The sequence below is a fragment of the Falco peregrinus genome, chromosome 3, assembly GCF_023634155.1.
Source record: "Falco peregrinus isolate bFalPer1 chromosome 3, bFalPer1.pri, whole genome shotgun sequence".
NCBI lineage: Eukaryota > Metazoa > Chordata > Aves > Falconiformes > Falconidae > Falco > Falco peregrinus.
This window is the reverse complement of record NC_073723.1, coordinates 97,991,028-98,009,408: the sequence shown is the minus strand read 5'-3', so window position 1 is coordinate 98,009,408 and position 18,381 is coordinate 97,991,028. Positions and strand designations below refer to the sequence as shown.

Genomic DNA, 18,381 nt, shown 5'->3' with positions numbered 1-18,381 from the left:
CATTTGTAAACCGTAACAGGCATGTCTTTGCATGTAACTACTTCTTAGACAACTTCCCCTTAAAGCACAGCACCCTTCCCCTCAGCCACAATAAAATGTAAATTATGTGCTGCATACTTTTCCATGACATGCCGCAGACATTAAAAAGTTATTCTGCAATGGAGACTTTCTGATCAGCCCCTCAAAAGCAGAATGCTAGAGTAATTAATTTTTCTGGCTGTAAATAGAAAAAAAAAAATCCTTTGATTTTCTGCAAGTAACCACTACATTTCATTTTCTTTTATTTAAAGACACAGGCAATTTTCTTATGACCCTTTATCTTTTTTTTTTAAGCATTAGCAGTATTGCCAATCCCAAGCACTCAAAAATCATGTAACAGGTCCAAAAAACCAGGCTGGCTTAATGACAATCAGATTAAAGAAATAAAATAAAAATTTATGTTCTTTTTATTGGCAGTATGTTCGTTGAGCCTCGACACTTGGTTCTTTCAAGGTATTCTCCACAACCATATGGGAAGGAGAGAGAGGAGAGAGGGAGAGCAGACTGATATATGTGCGCTAATACATCCCGTCTGGCTACAGCATTTCAGGGAAAACAATCAGAAGAATTGAAAACATTCCTCAAACCACAGTTAAAGACACCAGGCACGTCAGTAGTGACTAGTTATCCTGGGAAGTATCGCAATGCCAGGACCAAGTTCAGTGCACAGGAGTAACTCAAGACACTGGAAAAGTCAAGCAGGCTGCAAGCAACAAAAACCACTGAAAATATTCGTAAAAGTGATTAATACAATTTTACGTGTGGCATTTGACAACAAAAATCAAAACCTGTAAACTTTTCCATTCATACCATCATCTTTTAGTAACCGAATATGCTCTGACCTGGGGTGAGCATAACACCACTCATCTGGAGCCCACTGTCCTGTAAGTCACCGAACTGAGTCACCAGAGTTAATGGAATTTTTTTAACCAAGAGTTTCTCAAGGACCTCTACTGCCAGGCAAGGGAAGTATGAAGTGTCCCGGGTAGGTAACCCCACGGGCACCCTAAGGTGCCCACGCTGATTAAAGCCCAGAGCAGACAGCGTACACTGGTTAGAGGAAATAAAAAGCATTAAATTCTCACCTTAGTGGCAGTGCATATCTGTACGGTGAAGAGAAAAACGAAGGTGGTCACTGTCCTGCAGGGGTCAAGAATAAATTCACAGCTTGTATTGCTTGCGCATCTGGCTTGGCCTGCAATGTGACTGTTGATCCAGGAGTTGAGAGGGTGGAAACCAAAATAAAAAGAAACAAAAACACAGTTAAGAGTCAAACAATTTACAACATGCTAAGACATCCCAACAAAGAACTGAGAGACTGCTTTTGCTATTACTCAAGCACAAATAAACTATACATTTAATTCTGCAGAGCACATACAGTAGAGAGCAGAGGCCATTTATCCAAACTGAGTGCTCTCTCCCTAAATGTGATCTTAATGAGGTGAAGAATCCTAAGCGAGTTGAGATGACTGTCTTCACTGCCAACAGAATATATTTTATTTGAGGAGGAGCATCATCCAGAAAACATACTGCTGCAACTGCTACTATTAAGTGAAAAATAACCAGCTTTGGGAACGTGCCGCTACCTTGTACGCTATTTTCTCATTAATGGTGGCATGCTAGACTCAATGCATATTACTGAAAATTCCCAAATAATATAAACAAAGGAAAACTTTACCAGTGTGGAGATTTTTTCTATTTCTGTATTTTTGCTCAGTAAAATTATGAAGAGCCAGCACTGAATTTCTGCTGACGTTACATATTAAACAAAATACATTTTAGTTTTTCACTTGGAGTCTCACCAAATATTTTTATCACTCTCGGGACAATAAAAGGATTTAGTGGGACCATTTCTCCCTCACTGAGAAGCATTTCTGTTGTTTCAGTTTATGAACATACTTACTCGTTCCTATTTATGGGAGGATTTACACACATACTTAACTCTTGATAGGTTCTTTAATCAACCCTCATTCAGCAAACCCCTCACTGGGACATGTACTAAAGTAACTTTGCAGACTGGGACCAATGCACAAACACAGATTTGCATGTGTTCTACAACCACTTCAGACTACAGCTTTGAGGTGAAAAAAACCAAACAAAAACCCATGAAGCATTACATTCTAAACACATGCACTAAGATCAAAAAGGAATTATGGTTATCGACCAGGTTTTTGTCATTCTGCAAAAGTCAGGAGTCTGCAAAGTTTCTTGCATTTTAAAACATTAGTCACGTACCAGCTCAGCCAAAATGAAGTAAAAATCTTCCAATTTCTTTATATACAGAATATGAACCACTGAACAAGAATCCAAAATACAGTGCATTTATCCAAATACCTACTTACCACACTTAGAGCTTTAAATAAAAGTAAAGTGAAAGGATGAGGTCAGGATTTTCAGTTTGCAAAGCTAAGGCTATTGATGTCACTGGAATAAAGCATGTCATTTCTTTGCAATGAAGCATCTACCTGTGCCAAGCCTTTTACTTGTGTTTCTCATGCTAATTATATTTCTATTTGTTAAAGCAGAGTTGGTTACAGCAATCTCAGAAGAGACCTACAACAAAATCCGTCGTCTGCACTCTGTGAATTGCACACACTGTACCTGTACAGTCCTCCAAAGCAGCCAAATCATTCACAACCTGTATGCTTAGCTGAGGCTGTCACACAGCCCGACTTCCCTCAAGCAGCATCAGCGTGAGCTGCCTCACACGCTGGAGTAGGTTTGCAGCCAGCCAGTGCTTCAGACCATCCATGCAATTCTGACACGCATTTCCTTTACAGCCTGCCATACTTCGTTATTGCATTTCCCCTTCAATTAGTACACCACAACAAAAGCAGCGCACTGTACCAACAATGACAATGATAAATCCTGACTGTCGTCTACCAAGATGTAATGCTAAACTTCAGCAAGGGGAAAATCAGGCCTTGATTTTGCTTTACTAGCTACGTTACTAAAACAATTCTAATGTTTAAATCCTTAGTTGCTTTTCAGGTGACTGCATTTAAGTGTCTATTTTCTTAATTAACAGGAAACTAGGCCACTGAATCTATTACATAAAAATTTTTCTTAAGTGAAATTCCAGGTCCCTTGTAAATGTCTTTTAAAACAAGGCTATTTTTTTCAACCTTTCTAAATAAATTTGATCAGGCCAGAAGGGCAAGAGAGAAAAGTTACACTGTTTATTTTCAAAAAGCCTTTTAACTACTGTATATTTGATCTTGTTGAAAATAATTACTTTCTAATGCTCTTTGTCACACAGGTAATTTGTCTTACAATGAAATATGTATAAGCAGCACGCGATACACAAAGGCTCACTCTACAGGAGTCGTCCTGCGCGTGATTATTCCACGCTCTCCAGCCAGTCCCCCGAACAGGCTCTTCTATTTCAAGCCACCTCCTCGGTACGGAGGCCCAAACCGGAGGCGGCCGTGCCAAGCAGAGGAGGATATTCTCTCCTAACAAGAAAGGCGAGTTAGTTGAGGCACTGAAAAGCTGCACTTAGGGTGTAGGAAACTGCCCACGAGCTCCCTGTTCCCTCACCCTTCCAAGGAGAAACGTCCCTGCTCAGCAGCCAGGCTGAGACCTGCAAACTCGTCACACCAAATGCCAGACCACCGGCTGCCTGGCACCGCAGGAGCTGCACCACCGACAGGCATTCCTCATTACCTCCTCCAGCTCCGGTGCTTTACCATCACAGCGATTAAAATATCTATTTTACTGAGATATTTCTGGATTGCATTACGTTCCAGCCTGGTACTACAAACGCTCGGGAGCTGTGGGTGCTGATGATTTCTCATCATCGAGACATGAAATCCTCCAGGCCAAGTTCAATATTAGTGTAAGTGCATGCAAGATTAGTGACTGGAATAGGGGTGTTAACCACTTCTGCAGACGCTTAATGCAGCTCCATAATCAGGCAAAAATCCTATTTAAGGCCACAGTGCTTTTTGCCCTAAAAAGATAGAAAGAAAAATAACAGTGATACGCTGCAGATCACTTTTTGAGCTCCGTTACTCTACTACATGTCTGGATTAAGTCCAATAAATGGAGTTATTCTAGATATACACCCATGTAAGTGCCTCACAATCCCGTCCCCTGGAGTCACTCCAGATTTATGACATTGGAACAGCGTGCCAAATTTGGTGCCTTTAAAAAATTATACCCATGTTTGTGAAAAAGTGGCTTAAAAGAGTGATGTCCAAACACTAAAAACAAATAGACATTGCTCGGGTAAATACATTTTTAAGAGCAGTATAGAGTCTGAAGCTAATTAGCTTGGGGGGTGGTGGTGGTGGTGTAAACAAACAACAAAAAACCAAACAAACCAATGTTGGAAACAAAGTATTGTTTGTTTGACTGAGAATCTTGTTTTTAATAATACATACTTAGGTTTTTCATCAAGAGAAACTGAAGTCAGCTTTCACCTAAAACAGGAAAGGGTTTAGACCTTGCTAAGAGCTCTGAAGAGGCTTAACAGACCCAAGTGACAATGGTGGTATCAGGTATCACTGATTTTCATTTTACTGGCCAGAAGGTATAAAGTACAGTATGCCAGTGGAGACTAACAAGCCTGTGGCCTAAAATGTGAAAGCTGGAATGTGAACCGTCACAAACACCATTACAGCCACCAAACAGTTAAACTAGTCAGGCCGGGGGGGGGGGGGGGGGAGAGAAAAAAACAAAAAACCACACACACACTCGGAAGAAACTTTTATGCAAGCTTTTGTAAGCCAAAAGCATTTTTACAAATACCACACCTTCGTGAATTTGCTAATAATAAATACAAGTCGAACTGGCAATTTGGCTAACCTGCTAAGCGTGCCACGTACTGTCCCATCTGCCTGACACTACAGCCAGCGAAGAACACCCTTCCCGAGAAGTTCAACCATTAGGCAACCACCACCGGCATCCTTCGATGTTTGGCGAGCCCAAGGTGGTAGCCATGCCGGCTGTGCAGCACCGTGGTGGCACAGGCAGGGTGGCTGGTGGTAGCCCGGTGGGTTGCCGGCCAGCCGCGCACACACCTGACTGGACCGTGAATACCGTCTGTTACCATGGCAGCCTGATCTAATTACATGACTGATCAGGGCTGGAGTAAGCGTGCTGAAAGCCTACATTGCTGACATGTCGCTACATGATGAGAGAGACAGACAGACAGGCAAGCGCGGAGGAAAATCTATCGACCTCTGCCTTATGTAAAAAGTGAGGAGATTACAGCCACCCTTTACAAAAAAAACTGCTGCCTGTAAAATACCGGCCGGTTTTACAAACAAATTAGGTGCAATAACATGCAATTACAACTTACTATTATCTCGCAGCACTGCAAAAATAACTACAGCGTAATATTTTCCCTGGCCATTCTCAATTTCCCTCTCCCTCATTCATAACCCTTGCTCCATATCATAAAACCGAACTATCTCCATCACCCGAACAGAAATAGCTTAACGCAGAGCCGGGATTTTCCTTTAGGGGAAGGCTTCGTTCGAAACTGAAATTAAAAGTCCTTGACTTCTCGGTGTGTAAGCAGAGTAACTCACTATGCCTGACCACATCTGACATGTAAAGTAACCATTACTGCATAAAATACATAACCATGAGTGTTAAAGCATAACCTGCGCTACAAAATATGAATTTCTCTACCGTACCAAAGGGAAGAGGTCTCCAGCAAAGGTCATCTACCTGCACCCTTGCCGATCCGTACGCAGGAAACGTTTGTAAGGAGGAAGGTTTTACACACCCGGATTTCTTCGTCTGGGCGTAACAGGAACACTCAGAATTTTTCCCCCAATTCTATCTGGAGTTTGGGCTCACGGGGGAAGAGATGCTGCTCGGAGGAGTCCCTATTACACAGCATACGGTAAACAAAATAAAAATAGCCCGTCGCTCTCGTTGTCTACACAGTGCATTATATAACGGGCTTCCGACTTGTTTTCTTTTCTATTATTACTCTCCAGTAATTCCTCCTCTTCAATAACATGTAAATCGCTCCCAATTCTGTCATTTTATTATTATCGCTATTACAGTTACAGTAGGAGCTAACGTTTTCCAGCATGCTTTAATTTAGACTTTAATATTCTCAGGAATCGCACTGACAGATTCAGCACCCACCAACATACAAGGGGTCATTTATTCGTTCTCTGCCGGTAAATTACGATGCCGGGGGAGGGGGGGGGGGGTAACAAACGCAAGCCCCCTAGCCCAGCCGCCCGGCCCGGCCCCAGCACACCCCGAGGCGGGGGGCGGCGGTAGGTGAGCGGCGGGCGGGCAGCGGCCGCGGCCGGCGGCGAGCGGGGCCCCGGGGCGGCGGCGGGGAACCCCGGCCCGCTCCCCCCGGCACCCCGCGGGCAGGCGGCGGCCCCCCCGGTGCCCACCTCTCCCCCCGGCCTTCCCTCCCGCCCCGGCCCCCCCCGCCCCCGCTCTCCCGGCCGGCAGTACCGGGTGGCGTCTGCAGCCGGCCTGGGCCCTGAGTGAAGCGAAGCGGGGCTGCCGCCGGGCACATCCCAGCCCCAGCGCCGCCTCCTCCTCCGCCTCCGCCGCCGCCGCCGCCGCCGCCACCTCCTCCTCCTCGCTTCATTCACCCTCCGGCAGCCGCCCAGCCCCGTACTACATACGCCGTGGCGGCGGCGACCGGCCCTGCCGGCACCCAGCCCCGCGCTGCGCCCCGCCGGGCCCGCCCGGCGTACGGGCACCGCACGGCCCCCCCGCACCGCGCAGCCACACACACACACACACAGTTAGTCACACACTGAGGTACGGCTCCGCGCACACACACACACACACAGAGACACACACACACACACACACAGAGACACACACACACACACAGTGGCACGGCCCCGCACACTGTCACACACACACGCTGAGGCACGGCCCCGCACACACACACGCCCCGCGGCCGCCGCACCGGGGGCAGCGGCCGTTCGCAAAATGTCCACCGGCCCCGCGGCCGCCCACACCCCGCCCGGGCCGGGGGCGAGGGGGGGTGCGTGTGAGGAAGGGGGAAGGTGCCCGGGGGGGGACAGGACTGTACGAGCGGCTGCCCCCGCCGGGCCGCCCCGGCCCCCCCGCCCCGTGTCCCCGCATCCCCCGCTCCCTCCGCCGGCGCCCTCGGCCATTTCGCGGCCGCCCCCCCCTCCCTTCCCTCCCTCCCTCTCCCCCGGGGCCGGGGCCGGGGCCGGGCCCGCGGCAGCAGCGCCTGCGGGCCGGGCCGGGCCGGGCCGGGCCGCGCCGGGCCGGGCCGGGCCGGGGGGCGGCCGCAGCGAGGCGGGCTGCAGCCCCGCGGCGAGGTGGGCAGTGCGCTCCCCTCCCCCGCGGCCCCGTGTTTTTCCAGCTGGAAATCGCCGGCGGTTCGCAGTCTAAACAAGGGAAGAAGCCGCGGGGGGGGGCAGGCAGAAAGCAGAGGAGGAAGAAAAAGCCACTTACTGTAAAGTGTCAGTGGAGGTGGGGTTGGCGGGGGGGGGACCTCGCACACAAATGTCTTCCTAGCTGATCACGGGGCTTGGGGCTGCTTTTTTGTTTGTTTGGTTTTTTTCCTTCCCCCTGCAGTGACACAGGTCCGGGATGTCTCCACCACTGTAGTAGAAATGATGTCTGCGGTACCAGCGCTCGCTCCCTCTCCTCTCTCCAGCATGTAAATGGGTAATAGAAGCCAAATATGGAGCAGTTGGCTGCCTCTGCAACAGCTCAAGGATCCTACTTCATGCAAAAGGGGGGGGGGAGAAGGGAGGAGGAGGAGGAGGAGGCAAGGCAACACTCTGGCAGGCGGCCAAGAGAGCCACACAGATTATTGCATACGCACAGCTCCGCCGGGCCAAGGCGGCCTTAACCCTTTGCGTGGCGGCCGCACGCTGCCCGCGGGCGGCACCGACGGGCCCGGGGAGCGGGCGGGGGCGGGGAGAGGTGGAGGGGTTGGGGGGGAGGGGAGGGGGGGGGTCGCCTCGCCACTTACCTCCCTCCTGCCCCTTGTAACACTTGGAAGGCCAGGCTGGCTCTCTACGGCGGGCTGGAGCCCTGCGCGCGCCACTGTTCCACGCAAGTCCCCCCGCTCCGGTGGCAGGCTGCGGCGCGGGGATCTCAAATCACTTTGCAGGCGGAAAGAAATGAGCTGGGGAGGGGGGAAAAAAAACGAATAACCACAAAAAATCCCCAACCCCAACCCTATATTGTTTAAGGGGGAAGGAAGAGGCAGCTAGCGAAGCGTGCTGTCCTTCAGAAATGGCAGGGAATGCTGGTTTAAAGGATGCATGAAAATCAGTTGCTCAGTCAAGGCTGGTCTGTCTCTCTAAGGGAGGAAATAAAACTGTGCTGGAAGCCAGGGAATGCTCTGAAGCAGCCTCTGCGAGAGTCAGAAGAGGGTGATTTTGTTTAAGATGCCATATTGCATTTCGCTGTGGAGAGCTGCAAAGTGATTTAGAGCAAAAGCTTGCATCCCACTCCCTTTTTCTGAATTAGTTTTATTTATCCGGATCCTTGGCATATGCTTGAGTTGCTTTGTAGAAAGTACCTTCCACTTCATTCAGACCAAAGAGGCTCTGACTCATACCGTCACTGAACTACAAGACAGGCAGGGCTGAACCACGCATGTTTGGGTACTAACTCCCTCTGGATTCCTCAGCACGCATTTCATCAAAGATCCTCTCGCATCTCTCCCAGCTGCACGCAAACCACTGTGAGCCTCTCCCAAATCTGCTGCCACCCCCCCACCCCCACCCCCACCAAGTCAACTTACACTTCCCCGTGGCTCCAGCATCAGCTCCTTACCCTCTTACTTCTCTGAACACAGGTCTCTGCAGTGCCATAAACTGCAGCGATGGGCAAATAAGGAGCACGGATGCAAACCAGAGACCAGAGGAAGTATCCTCCTTCTGGACTGGCTCAGTCTGGTCTTCAGGTCTTAGAAGAAAAGGCAAAACATCAAATTACCGAGCCAGGTACAACTTAGAGAAACAAAATTATGGAAGCAATGAATGGGAGGAATAGAGCCGAAGGACAGCGGGCTGCTATGCTCGCATGCAACCTGACAGTGATCCATAAGGAGCCATTCACTCTCTGCTTTGGCATCAGGAAGGGAGGTACAGCACAGATGAAGCTTCTCCCCACCCCAAGGACATTGCAAAAAATGTTGCATGAATAGCAAAGGCTGTTATGTACCAGCTCCGTGGAGCGGGATGCTGCGGGGTCACAGGCCTCAGATGTGCACTCCCTGTAACACAGCCATCCAGACCAGGCTGTTAATTGCGGCTTGTACCAGTCTGCCACAACAATAAGCTCCAAGGTACCGTGTTTCTAGTGCAGGTATATCTCCTATGTGTCCATTATATATTAGCATTAGATTTTAGCATTAAATCTAGCATTAGAGTCTAGATGCAAAGTACCCTAGGACTCAGCCTGTCATTATGCAGATCAGCAAAGTAGTCCCTTCTATAAATGACTGCACTAGTTCACCGTAATTGCTAAAGAACGTAATAATAACATTGTAAGCTGCAGTGCTCTTGATTTAGAGTTGATACTGTAATGTAGACTAGCTCTATGAAACATAAGGATCTTTTACCACAGCGCCTGCTGCATCTTTAGTTCAGGTTCACTATGAAACCCAACATCGTTTTCCATTCTAGGAGAGGTCTGGGGACAGAAGCAGCAACAGGCCAAGATGTTTGGACTAACGTGCCGCTCAGCACTACGAGACAGTGAACCTACAGCAGCAAAGCAGACAGCAAAATTATCTTTACCCAGCTAATGCAAGGCTCATTGATTTAATAAAAGGAACCAAAGGAGAGAGACAGAGACTGGAGATAACTGAAAATCAAGTGAAAGCCCCAGAGAGGCTGCAGACCCATCATCAGGGTTTAATTCTGAGTACGCAGCATTCTCCCTTTCTGCCACCTTTTTTATTCCAGTTGTACAGAGTGTTACCTCAGGAGAAAGGAATCTTTCCTTCTCAAAGGTTCACCTTGCCAAGAGGTGTGGCACACACAGAGAAAGAGAAGCCACATTCATGCTGAAGCAAGCTTTGGGCAACTTTCCCTTTTGTAGCAGGCTCATGTAAGAGGCTTGTGTATTCCTCCACTCTGTGGCTATGGTGTTTGCCACAGGACCCACGTTTTTTGCCAACACTCCAGGCTTTTACACCATTGTCTGTGTTTCTGCTTCAGAGTTGAAAAGAGACCCCTAAAATCTAAGTCCACTGTAAGTCAAAGCAATATTGTTTTCCTGAGCCAGCAGGCAGCCTTAGCCCATGGCTTTGGGAAGTGCCACAACTGCCACCACCATGTCAGGTTCACAAGCCATTCCTCACCTCTGTTTTGACTTGGTATATGTTGGTTGCATTAACAGACAAGAAATGAGGGGGCTACGCCTCCACAGACATTGCCCGACAACACAGGATATACCGCCATGTCACAATATGTCCTTGTGCCTCTGCAGCTCCCCTGCTGAGGGCCGACACGGGGGCTCTATATATTCCCTCCACAAAGAATACCACAAAATATGGGGGTGCCGGTGAAGGAGTGGGGGTGGGAAACAGCACCTGAATGTGACCTTTGCTGAATGGCTGGGACGGAGGACCCTCAGTGTCTCTAAAGGCACTGCAGCCTATTGACCCAGAAGCGCAGAACTAAGCCAGAGAAGAAAGTCAGTTGCTGTAGAAGGTAAATGTGACTTTACCTGCCACCAGGGTAGTTCAGACAACGGGAATAAAGAGAACTCAGAACCGAAGCAGTCAGGTCCTGGTCAAGGGCTACCCAAAACTCCTGCAGTGTACTCTCGCAGCAGCTAAGAGCCACCCTAAACCCCATCATGTTGCCCCCTCCGAGGAGGGCACGTAGCAAGAGGTACATACACCAAAGCAGCAGCAAACTTCCAAAACAAAACTCTTTCATTGCAGACCTTCCTGCCCCTCGAGGGAGAGAAAGAGAGCAGAGATCCAAGATAGATGCTAGTCAGCTGGCTGAGTGCAGTACAGAGAGGGGCTCTGACACCACGGTGGTCAGAGGGACATGAACCCACATTGACTCAAGCATTTTTATTTACTGCTGGTGATGTGCTGAAACTGATATGACTCCCAGCTGAATACAGTATTGACCAAAAGATATTAATCAATTTGACATGCAAGATGTCCACTGTCTAGAAGAAACTGTCTTTCAATCCACTAGTTGTAATGTGTCATCTACACTGCATGTTTTATACCATTAATAATATCTACAAAAAATGGGTGAATAAGAGGTATAAGAAGTTAGAGATTTTTTTTAAAAAAAATTCACATTCAGGGAAATCCGGTGATTGTACTGAGTGTGATAAGTAATTTCACAATTTTTGATCATTACAGTCTAGGTCTTCAATTTGTCATAAAATGACATTGTTGGTCTCATTACAGCCTCTAGTGGACAGTAGTAATCCACTTCACAGACCTATAGTACAATTTGCTCAGATGACAAGCACTATCAAGGTGGAGGTTACGCTGAGAGAACATGACCATACAGTCATTCCTATCCCCTGGCAAAAAGGATTTTTTAATACAATCAAAGGTTTGTTGCCATTGCTCTTGAGGTGCCTTGCTTTACACTTAAGGTGTTAACACTGGCTTGTAAATAAAGAGAGAACTTCTGCTATTCATTTCCATTTCAGACAGCTTTCATAAAAATGAAATTCATCTCAAATATTTTTATAACAGAAAATATTGGTTGCCATGTTTTTGGCTTAAGTAAGATGTTTTTATTCCAACTCGGAATCCGCCGACTGTCCAATCCACCTCCTATCTATTTATAGCCCTCTCGCATTCAGATAACTTTCGCTAATGCAGTTATTTTCATTATTTCAGACATATGTGGCTGATATTTTAACAGCTTTAACAAATGTGAAACTATAGTTTGGATTACAGCTGGCTAATTAAGGTATGCTTTCCTCAGGGAAGTTAAAAATGTACACAATCTGAACAATTAATGTATCTGGAATGTATAACTTGAAGTGCCACTTGTGTGAGCGTAATAAAATATGACTAACGTCTTTATTTTTTGTGTATTCACACAGAAATGAGTGTACCTCCTGTCAGAACAGGGATGTTGATGATGTTCTGCAGAACTCCACGATTGTTTTGAGATGGAGGGAAATTAGACTGGTAGACACAGAAGGCCAATGCTGTCCCTTTAAAGCCACAAGTATCTCACGCAAATTAACATTTAGTGAAATAAGAGCAAAGAATTCACAAAGACTAAGCAAACGTGTAGTACTACACTGTGACTCAAAGAGAAAATTCTTATGGTCTAAAATGCTGAGGTCCTTTGCAAGTGAATTCAAAGGAAAGGCTGATGTTAATTCCGTTATTTTACCACTCTGTGGCTAGGTATGGGTTGTAGGGCTGCTGTACAAATCATTATTTGTCAAGCTTTATCGTATAGGTAATGGGATATTTAGGTAAAAAAATGTTTACTTTATCATTGTCTTGATTTTTTAAAAGAAGCAAAGTCCTCTCTCAATAACAATAGCTTCTCAATAGCTTTAAAATAACAGCAGGTCCTTAGATGCAGATCTGAAATAAGAAGCTTTTGTTGTTGCTTTTTTCAAACAGGAAAAGCAATTCATCAAGGGATTAAGAAAACTGATGAATCCTCTGAAGTCTTAAAATCAAGACTGATTTAGTCGTTTGAATAAGTTGTCAGTCAGTTACAGGTCATCGATCTGTCGGGAAGACCAGCTAACCTACCAGTGACCATGCTAGGATGGACCACAGCCACAGTTAGCCCCATAAACTGTTCCAGCAGTGACCAGTGGAACAAAAAAAGTGCTAAGCCCTTCTCTAGAGGTGCATTACTGCTGTAGACACCTCTTAAGTAATAACTATTAGGACCTGTTAGGTGCTTATAGCCTGTGGACTTAAGCCATCTGAAGTATCCCTCCATGTCCTGGTCTCTGTACACTTCTTCTGACACTGCAGTTACCCCAGTGGCTGGTGTGAGCAGAAGGGCCAAGCACGAATGGAAACTAAACTACGTCTTATTCCTAGAAGTGATCACCTCATCTTGGGGTCAAAGTACACTAGCAGGGCACAGAGGGGAAGCTCTACTCTGTGGAAAATGCTTGGTTTCCAGGGATGCCAAGGCAGTGCTGTTAATGAGGCTTAACATTCTATCAAAATCACAGTGCAGACCTAGGGAGAATCCACCGGCTGGTGTCTGGGGAAGGGCTCCCAGCTGCTCGCAGGGAGCAGCCAGAGGCCACGAGCCATTGCAAGAGACACGTGTTGTCCCTTTAAATCATACCTGGTACAGAGACTTATCTGGGAGTTCACTTGCCAGGTTTTTTTTTCTGTCTGTTAAGGGCGTTATGGTCTAGACAGATTAGATTAGCATCTATCGTGTAAACACTTAGGGTTGGGAAATAACTCTTGACCTTTCTTAAAGCGTCTTACCCGTATATAAGGCAATGTAGTTTCTAAAGACTCTGGCCAATGCTATACATGTTTTGGTAAGTGCAATCAGTTTTTAAGGGAGGGTGGGAACGGGCTAGAATGGGTTGCTTACCTCTTTGAGCAGACCTGGGAATTGAAAACATGGATTTTTTGACTCCTAAGTCCTTTAATGGCTCCAGCTGAGTATTCTGGTCTATTGCACAAATCCTTCCTACCTCATGGATCATAGACCTACCAGACCTTCAGAGCCACTGTGATCAATCCTGATGCCAAGCCTGCACGTTTTGTTCACACACTAAAAATCTTGATCTTTTGTTGAGAAAAAGCACAACATATGAGTTACAGCTATTTTCTACTCTCACTGTCTCTACCTCCTCACAAAATGTGATACACATAGGCCTTGGCCCCAAAACAAAATCATGCGAATTCAGAACTGAAGTTTACCAAATTAAGCCAATATTGGTAAACTTGGGCTCATGCCTTGGTTCCAAGACAGAGGTAAGTAAATTTTGCTTTATGTCCAAGACCAAAGTTATTTTGTATCTATGTTTTCACTATGCTGTCAAAAAGAAAACTAATAACTAATACAGTATGAACCAGAAATACAGTAATCTTTCATATATATTTATATATACAGAAATACAGGCATCTTTGACACAGGAAAGAACTGTATTTCTTTGTTTTCGAAAGGTATTGTCTGCAACTAAACTGCAGTCACCTGCAGCACAGGAGTAGCAACTTTGGACAGTGCATAAACATGAATTTCAGTGTGATGATTTTGGTATGAAGGGATTGCTGTATCCACTTAGACTGATCCATAGTCATGGTCAATTGGAAAATCTTCAGGCAGAGGCGGACTGCAGGCATGGCAGTGTATTGCCCGGAGGGTAAGAAGTCCTCAGCCTGCAAGGCTTTGGCCAGCAACCTAGGTGAGCATGGTAAACATTTACCTTCCACCCACTTACAAGCTGAGGGGGTATTTTTCCTGTTTCTTCTGCAAGGTCACAGGGATATGTCCAAAGAACCCTGTAACTTCACAGTTGGTTGGGTTTTTTTTTTAAATGTTCTGAGAAAAGTGACAGGGAGCCTGAGGTAGGATATCACTTTAAATTGGAGTTATTTCTGCTTCTGCAGACCGTTTTGTAACTAGACTGGCATCACTTTGACTTCTTGCTGCACAAAGGCAGCATCTTTCCCTCAGTGATTTTCCATATTCCTGTGTTCTTTTTTTACCCTTCAGCAAAGGCCTTTCAACTAAAGGCAATAATTGTTCCCGTATTGGCTGAAATGTCCTATCATGTCTCTTTCTTTCACTCTGCCCGCTTTTTCCACAGGAGAGCTCCCATTTATACCTGTCTTCCTACTTTGGATCTGCTGTCACATCACCTTCATATGCTACTATTAATTTATTTATACTTAAGGTAACAAAAGATGCCTGTTCAAAGCTCTAGAAGCCCTGGCACGGTGCAATTACGAGAAGAACACAACAGTGTGAAAGCAGTTTTCTGAAATGGAACTTAGCTGAGCACCCAGTACACCAGAAACACCTAAAGCTCACCTAAAGCACCTCTTAGCCTTCTCCCAGAGCACATCTTCTGCTGCAGGGCCTCTCCAAAAACTGTAATTCTCAAACCCTCATGAAGTGTAGGTTCCATCACAGGGATAGAGTCACTCTTGCATGGCTTGCTCTGCCATGGGGTCAAGAATAGCCAAGAGAGGAGTGGACACCTAGGGGCAGGTCCATCTCAGGACAAGCTGTTTCTACTCAAGAGATGCTGGTTCTGGAAAGGTTCCTCACTATGGATTTTGCACAGTTTATATTCTTGTCTTCTTTGCGCAGTAGGACATAAGAAGGGCCACACAGTGGCCACAAGACATCAGTGGTCATAAACAGACGCTTAAGGAGATGTGGGCATTATACACAACTTCCCCCCACCCCCACCCCCATACTCTCCAGCCTCCCACTATTTTCAGCTTAAGGGGCTTCCTGAGCAGGATGTGATTTCTGCCTATTTAGTAACCCTCAATGGATTTACCTTCCGAGACTTGTATGGTCTCCCCCATCAGCATATGTAAGCTCTAAGCATCCACAGTCTGCTATGTCACGCTGCACAGGTCAAGTCCCTGAGGCAAGAAGGATCACCTTATCCTGCCTGCTTCCAGTTCCAGGAATTCAATGTTCCCAGCTCTTGTACCGAGACAGAGAATGGCCAGTCCCTACCCATACTATTCATGCTACCCAGAACTTTGCAAACATCTGTCATATTCCCCCTAAATTATCCTTCTTCCAAGCTGGAAAGGTTGTGACACAAACTGATCCATTAAAGACATCGCTGCTTCACCGGCAATCCTAACCTGGTTTTTAGTCCCTAGGTCTTAGTCCTGTGACATCCTCACTCCCTCTGCTCTTCTGTCTGTAGAATAAGGATAGTAAAAATTATCCTTTTGTCTCATGGAACAGTGGTGACACAGTGAAGTACAAGTATTACTACTATTAAAGCAATACAGAATACTGTCTTTCCCCAAGACTGAGCCAAGGACTCAGAAAAGCAACAGTTCCACATATCAAGGAGAAGAGAAAGCAGTATTAATATAAACAAAAATAAACCCATGATTCTATCTATGTTTTCTTTCATACTTGTTTAGCAACACAGACTGACTAAAACCCTTCCCATTTCGTAAACTATCTCTGCCAACCATCCCACTCTGGTGTTAAAAATCTGAAGTGATAGGACATCTCCCACCAACCTCAGGAGATTATTTCACACACTTACATGCGTAACGGGTCTGAAAAACACAACATGCTACAAAAGTGGGATTACCAGATGGTTTTCCTGCCATTTAATCTGTCTCTTTCCTTTCCATGATACATCTCATTTCTTAGGTAATAACTATTAAGTCATTTCTCTCCCTTATTTGGCCCGTCTTCAGCTAGGTGTGTAAACTTGGTGCCTGATTCAAGGTATACAAGCTGTCCCGTTGTCTTAATGATTCTGAATCATACATATAAAGTTAGCTATGTGCTTGAGGGAATGCCTTCATGAACATGTTGCAGTGAGGCAGTCAAGGGTGTGGATTTACAGGACACCAGCTACTCTGCAGTAACTGCACAGATCAACACCCTTTGCCTGCCAATAGATGCAAATTGGGTTAGCCCAGAGAGAGTCCCAGCCAAGACCACCTCTGCCCCTTCCACAGTCGCTTTTGGTGTTATTCTCTGGATACCGCTCCTTTTGCCGGTCTGTCCCCGGCAGTAACACTGTGCCCCAAAGTAAACATGATGGCTAAACAAGCACTACCACCTCCCTCACCTCCAAAGCAAGCCACCTCCACACACAGCTCAAACCATAGGTTTTTTTTTATACCCCCCTATAATCTTGCAAATTGAAGCTGTATTTAAGAGACTCTGCCCCCTCCGCTGCATTAAGGCTTCAGCCCTTTTTTAATGTAGGATATACTCTTTGTAGAGCCTTCATCGTTTATCACACATGCTTCCTCTAATTGTGGAGCCCCTCTGTTTCCCTCTGCTGGTTACAAATGTATAGTGGGGGGGGAGCAGGGAGGGTGGGAAACAGCAAGTCACGCCTTAACTCTCACAGTCAAACCATGTGTCCAGTGTGGGAGGAGTGGGCAGAAGGGACAGAGCTCGCGAGTACTGTATGCCGGTGGTTGCTGCCCCAAAAGGTACTTCTGAGAGCCTGTAGGTGTTGTTATAAAAGGTATATACTTTGCAGGGTCCTGCACAGAGTTTATCAGCTGTAGAGAAATTCCTGCACAGTTTATAATCTGGGCAAGCATCCCAGCCCCAGTGTTGTCTCTCGCCAGAGACTCTTCAGAGTATCAGAGGTTCCCAAGAATGCTCCCAGAAGCTTATAGCTCAGCATGAGTCACTGCCAAGCTGAACGGTTTCTTCGAGTCCCTTGTAGAGATCATCCTGAAAACTGCAGAAGAGGAGCTGGCAGCCTCCGTAAGAATCCCTGAAAGCTTCAATTTGTACAGGAGTCACGGCTGGGCCTTCAGAAACACTCATCTGAACCAAGACACATTTATCTCAACCTTGAACACATTTAAGGTCTGTCCAATGGATAAAAAAATCTGCATGGTGTAGCTGGAAATGAAAGCCTTCTCATGGAAGTTATTCCTTGGTGATTTCCTAAAATCTTTTTTTCATATTCTAATAACCCCTCAGATCCCTAAATGAGGATCAAGGCCCCTTTCTTCTCTGAACTAGACGCTCAGATCACTTATGTGAGGCCAAGTTTCCTCCCCAGAGAGTTCACAACATAGGCACACAGGCTGCCTGCAGCAAATGATGCAGCCAGGTACTGCATTATTTGATGTATCTCTCAGAACAGTTATCCCCTGAGAAAAGAGTGCGGTTCTGAGACCAGCTGATTTTTCAGAAAGTTCAAATGATCGGCAGGTAAAAAGGCAGATTTCTCCAAAGGTGAAATAACAGTGTTTTCTTATTTTAACCTACAAAAAAATATAATTTCCTGAAAACAAAATGAAACAAGAATTCCAACAACCACCAAGCCCCTTTTCTTCCTCTTCAGAAGAACTGCAACTTGACATTCCCTACTTTACCATGCTTTCTGAGGATTCACCTATCTTTTTACATGTTAGTATTTTTAATGCTTCTTACAAGCCAAAATGTTTATTTGGTTTCTTAAGTTCCAGTATGTTGCTTCCTCTGAATCTGCTACTCACCTTCCCTTAATAACATGTTGAATTCATGTAGTTTATGGTCACTAGTTCCTAGATTGCTTATAGTGCTCAAATCCTCAGTGAAGAGAAAAATAAGCTAGGAGCATGTACCATTGTGAAATCTCTGCTATCTGGACAACAGACCAGAAACTGTTTTCTGCTTATTTCAGGACTTCAGACTCTGAAATATCTGGCTGTATAATTAAAACCTGGATCGTTAAAATATACTGAAA

At 46.0% G+C, this 18,381-nt stretch overlaps 1 protein-coding gene and 1 long non-coding RNA gene across 8 annotated transcripts in view; one reads left to right on the top strand and one right to left on the bottom strand.

The window, feature by feature from the left end:
* ATXN1 (ataxin 1) overlaps nucleotides 1-1,245 on the bottom strand; it is a 212,324-nt gene extending 211,079 nt beyond the window's left edge. For all 7 annotated transcript variants that reach the window (XM_055800121.1, XM_055800120.1, XM_055800124.1 and 4 more), the window contains exon 1: nucleotides 1,125-1,245. The gene's annotated coding sequence lies outside the window, so the exon portion shown is untranslated. The remainder of the gene's footprint in view (nucleotides 1-1,124) is intronic.
* LOC129784151 (uncharacterized) lies at nucleotides 1,137-11,279 on the top strand. Its single transcript, XR_008746585.1, has 4 exons — nucleotides 1,137-1,268; nucleotides 7,454-7,677; nucleotides 8,822-9,313; nucleotides 9,654-11,279. It is a non-coding gene; the product is annotated as an uncharacterized LOC129784151 (long non-coding RNA).
* The last annotated feature ends 7,102 nt before the right edge of the window (nucleotides 11,280-18,381 follow it).